The sequence below is a fragment of the Lactuca sativa genome, chromosome 6 (assembly GCF_002870075.4).
Source record: "Lactuca sativa cultivar Salinas chromosome 6, Lsat_Salinas_v11, whole genome shotgun sequence".
NCBI lineage: Eukaryota > Viridiplantae > Streptophyta > Magnoliopsida > Asterales > Asteraceae > Lactuca > Lactuca sativa.
The window spans coordinates 160,155,711-160,161,393 of NC_056628.2; positions in this window are offsets into that span (position 1 = coordinate 160,155,711).

Sequence of the window (5,683 nt, forward strand, 5' to 3'; positions counted from 1 at the left end):
TGGTGTGGTGTTTGAAGCTTGGAAAAGAGGATCTTGCAGGAAGAAAGCTAAGAGTGCAAAGGAAATTGAAGCAAGGAGGGAGTGGTAAGCAGGATTTACCTCAGCTAGCATCCTTTGGAGGTATCAAAGTGCCATTCTTACTTACCTTTTTCCCTTTTGTTGAGTTTCTAGGGCTTTTTATGGATTTTTAAGTTTGTATGATGAGCTATGGGCTAGATCTAAAGTTGTAACTTCAGATCTAGACCCTCCTTGGATTCTAGAAGCATAAAGTCACAGTCTTTGTTATGATTAAGGTCCCTCTTGAGCATGAAGTTCCATTAAGAACTTAGAATAGACATTTAGAGCCTTTATAGTCATTCATGCACGTAAAGTTTGCAACTTTACATGACAAGCATGCCCTAGAAGCTTGGATCTATGAGTTGGAGCCGTTGCACGGCTCAAATTATGTCTATATGAGGAAAAGGACTGAATGGACTCGGCGAGTCGCAAAGTGACTTGGCGCGTCACATAATGATGGCCATGAACTCGACGAGTTGGATGAACAACTCGGCAAGTCCGATGAAGATCGCCATAAGACTCGACGAGTTGGAGAACAACTCGGCGAGTCGGATGAGTTTCCTCTGGGATATGTATGAGTGTGTATCCGTCGAGTTGCAAGGAAGGAACTCGACGGGTGACCTTAAGTTTGATTGAGAATCAAAGGAACTCTACGAGTCACACCGATGACTAAGCGAGTTGGAATGTACTTCAGGGAACTCGACGAGTAGCCAAGGGTACTCGACGAGTTAAGATCAACATTGACTGTTTTACTTTACTAAGGACTTTGACTTTGACCAGGGGTTAACTAGTGGGTTATGGATTAATTTATAAGGTTAAGGACTTATGAGTATGATATACTATGATGATAGGTGGTGGAACCTGTGTCAAGTGATCGAAGAGTTGGAGTTTACCTTTCGTGTCGACATCTGCGAGGTGAGTTATCGCCACTATATCGATAGGGTCTATAGCACCAAGGCCGGCCCTTTAGTTGTTATTGTTATGGTATGCTACATGTGGTTATGATCTATTAGATAAGAATCGGGGTAGACAATATGTTGTGCTCTTATGATCCGTAGGGGTTGGTATGTTAGTGACCTGCTAGGTCGGTACTCTAGTTATAGGAGAATTCTATGATTGATGATCAGCGTGACAAATATGTTTGATGTTTGTATATGCCTATATATGATAGTATACACACATGGTTATTTGCTGGTGGTTGGGTTGAGGCGGCCCTGCTTTGTGCTGAAGGCCAATATACCCTATGAGCGGTCCGGGGAGACTGTAGGCCCACGTAGCGGACCAGTCATGCCGAAGGCTCGGGATAGATTCAGACAGACTGTAGGCCTGGTAGGGCGGTCCAGTCAAGCAGATGGCCCAGTATGCATGATGATTGATTGATTATTACTGATATGGTATTGTCAGTGTGGTGTTCGTATTTTGGGGGTAGCTCACTAAAACCTCGGGCTTACAGTTTTCAGTTTATTGTTTCAGGTACTTCAGGAGATCATGGAAAGACGAAGGCGTGACCGTACCGCTCCTCATCCTTATGTTATGATTTTTGGGACACTCTGATGGAAAATGATTTGAAAACATTTTGTAAACAATGCTATTTGGTTTTTATTTATGATTGAAAAAGTTTAAATTTGGCGTAAAATTTATGGATGTTACACATTCATGCTCTTGAGGATATTTTGCGAGCATGCATTATTGATTTTGATAGGAGTTAGGACTCCTACGTACCTCTTGCAGAGTTCTACTACAACAATAATTTCCACTCCAGCATTGTTGGTCCGCCTTTTGAGCTTTTATATGGGCGTAGACGTCGTAGCCCAGTCTGTTGGAGTGAGGTGGGTCATGGGTCGGACCGAGATGGTTCTGCTGACTATAGAGATTATTCAGTATATCAGGAAAAGATTGTAGACTGCTTAGAGTCGGCACAAAAAGCTATGCCGACCGACGCCGATCCACGTAGGAGTTTCAAGTGGGTGACATGGTGTTGCTGAAGGTCTCACCTTGGAAAGGTGTGATTTTCTTCAGGAAGAGGGGGAAATTGGGCCCCCGATGTATCATCCATTTTGGATTGTTTCCAATATTGGCAAGGTTGCCTATAGATTGGATCTTCTGGAGGAGCTTTGGCAGATTCATAACAGTTTCAACGTTTTGCATCTGCGGAAGTGTATGTTGGATAAGGATGTGGTTGTGTTGTTGGATGAAATTTAGGTTGATGAGCATCTGAACTATGTTGAGAGGCTCGTATCTATTTTGGATAGAAAAAGTGAATGTTTTACAGAGCAAGGAAGTACCACTGGTAAAGGTACATTGGCAGCATCGGAGGGGCTTCGGGTGGACCTGGGAGGTAGAGGGTGAGATGCGGGAGCAGTACTTGGAACTATTTGTTGCAGCGGACTTCGAGGACAAAGTCTGAGTCAAGTGGGAGAGAGTTGTAACTCTCCGATTTTGGAAATTTTTCATTTTTTCCCCTCAACTTTTGTATTGTGCATTTTGGCTCTTGTAGCTAGTACGTGGGGCGTACCCATATGTTATGCTTAGCGTACTAGCAAAGAATGGATCAGAATTTCAAGGGCGTATGCTGGGGATACCTTATGGTATGTTGGGCGTACCTTATGGTATGTTGGGCGTACGCGTGCCTCATTTCATGTCCCTTACCCTCCAAAAAACCCTAAATTCCCCTCTTTGCCTCCCATCTTCATCTTGCGCTTTTGGAGTAGAAGTTGGTGTTTTTGGTCCATCCTTAAGGAAATCTAGTAGGAAATGAAGTCCATAGCTTGGTAGTATATTGGAGATCCAGAACCTCTGCCTATTTTGCATGGATTTGAGGTATCAAGTTCTTATATTGAATGCTAGTTGTGTAGATCTCTTTTGGGATCAATTTGTTATATTTTAAGTCATTTTTGGGTTGAAGATTTGGTTTAGGTCATCCCAAAGACTTGTCCTTTCAGATCTAGGCCTTTCATAGCCCCCTCAAGCATAAAGGTGCCATCTTTATGAAATTAAGAGTCTCATGCAAGCTTTAAGTCATGTATTAAGCCCTTTTTGAGCTATAGAGCCTTGTTTAACCTTGCATGAATGTAAAGCTAGCAACTTTACGTGTTTTCTCAACTCAATAAGGTCAGATCTTTGTTTTTGAGTGCTACCTTAAGGTATTAAGAGCTTAATGGGAAATTGGGCTTAGTAGGGAAGTACGTTGGGCGTACCAGCTAGTATGCACAATATACAAGCCTCAAAGCGTGTACGCCAAACGTACAACCGGGTACGCCCTGTGTACTCTATCTGTGGGCTTGTAGTTTGGGCTTTTCTAGTGGGATTCCTTTTTGGACTTAGATACTTGGATTCTCGTTGGGCTTCTGGATATGAGTGTTTTTGGGCTGATTGGAAAAGTAAACCTTAGGATAAGGCCCAATTTGGAAAATTAGGCAAATTATGGGTCTTGAGTTAAGTTGGGCCTTTTTCGATCAAAGACTTGGACTTGGGCCTTGACCCAATTAGGAATAGGGTAAAATACACAATTACGCTATGTTTGGACCCTTAGTCAAGAATTGTAACCCATTGGTTAATTGGGTGTTTGTTTATTGTGATAGTTCGAGATTTTTGTGAGTTAATATTTAGAGATTTTAGTGTAGCTTGACGTTTGAGAGGTAAGTATTCCTCACTGTCGAGTCAAAGGCACCAAGGCCAACCCCTATGTATTGTTTTCCTAATTATCAAATGATTGAGTATTGTAGTGATTTGTTAGATCTAAATCCTGGTAGATAGGGTGCTGCTATGCTTATTGATCTGAATGATTAGTGTTTGAGTGTTGATTTATTATATATTATGAATTATACATATGTCGACATGCGTGTGTGGTTGGGTTGAGGCAGTCCTGCTTTGTGTTGAAGGCCAACAGACCCAGGGCGACCTTGATAGACTGAAGGCCTATGAGTCATACCAGTCAGGTCGAAGGCTTGGAGAGTGGTCCAAACAGGCTGAATGCCCAGTGTGGCGGTCCAGAAATGCTGAAGTTTCAGTATGCATGTTGTTGTTGTGATATTTATGATTGTGTATTGTTGTAGTATTTTGGGGGAACTCACTAAGGATTGGGCTTACAGTTTGGATTATGTTCCAGGTACCTTAGAGGACCGCGAGAAGGCAATGGCATGATCATGCACCTCCTCATGTTTTTGTTTTACGATTTTAGGATTTCTTTGATGTGAAACTTATTTTGAAAACACTTTGTAAACAATTATGATTTTGGGTTGTTTTAAAAAGTTTAAAATTTTCAAGAATTTTGAATGTTAAACATAAAGTGATTGTTTGGTCCTTTTATGAATGTTGGATTTAGTTTAGCGAAGTTTTAAGGTGAAAGAGAGTGGATGGGATTGTAGAGCGTCTTATTACCTTTCCATGGATGTATGGATCGTCATCTAACATCCTGTTTATTAAGTAAATAAGTAGATAAGGGTTAAAAGTGTAAGTTTCGAATTGGTTTTGTAAATATTTATGAAGGCGGGGGCTGCACGGTAATTATTAGGACTTAAATTGAAAGAATTTTTAAGTACTGAGGGTTGAAAGGGGAACTTATGGGGCTACTGTTGTAATGAATTATTAAAGATAGGGGCGGTTTGGTAAATATTGTATTTATACCCCCTTACCAACGACCGCCACCTCCAGCCGGTTGTCGCTGTCGTCTCCTAGCCATTGACGAAGTCGTGAACCAAGAAGCCACACCACCTCAGTTGCTGTCAACGATTGGAGGATCTACGGGGTGGATGTTGGACGTCAGGGCAGAAGAGACTGAGGGAATGAACCACGACATTGCCGCCATTGTTCCTTTCCGGAGACCGTAAGCCCCATCATCTCCGTTCTTTTCTGTCGTTGAGCCTACCCTCTAACTTCCATGCGCCACCGTGAAGGTGGCAGTAATTGGGTGTGTTTCATTTGCCATATCGTGTCCATGAAGTGTGTTTATGGATGTGTTATTGACTAGGAAGCTAGGCAGACCACCATGGCAGCCAACCATGGTGGTTGCCGCTTAAGTGATCTTCTGCCGCCGCCAGCCACCGTGATGGGTGGCTGTGTGCGTGTGATGTGGTGCTGGTGTGTATTCTACTTGTGTGTGGTGATGTGTTACTGGGCAGACGATCGAGAGAACCGCCACTACCACTGTCAGGTGGTGGCTGTCATTGCAAACCACCCCTGTCACCGCCATCTCGTGCCATTGCTGCCGTCTGCTGCCAGGTGGGTGGTTGGGTTCACCTTGCAAGAAGAAAGTGTGTGTATATGTTGTGTGAGCTTCGTTTGGCCGAAAAAACCGAGAAAAGGCCATCACCACCATCATGGCGTGGTGGCTGCCACCATGCACCACCGCCGGCCTCCACAAGAGTAGCATGTATGTATGTGTTTACATTGTGTGTGTGTGTGTTGATTTGAATATTTCATTGTAGTATTGTAATTTGGATTGAAATGATTAAGAAATCCGTCACCACCACCGTGAGCCGCCTTTGACCACCACTACCCGTGGTGGTAGTGGGCGGTACCCGAGTTATCTAATAGATAACTGACCCAAAAACGTAACAAATAGACTAATTAGGATATGATTGGATTTGGAAACCCTAATTAGGGTTTAGAAAACCCTAATTTTGTA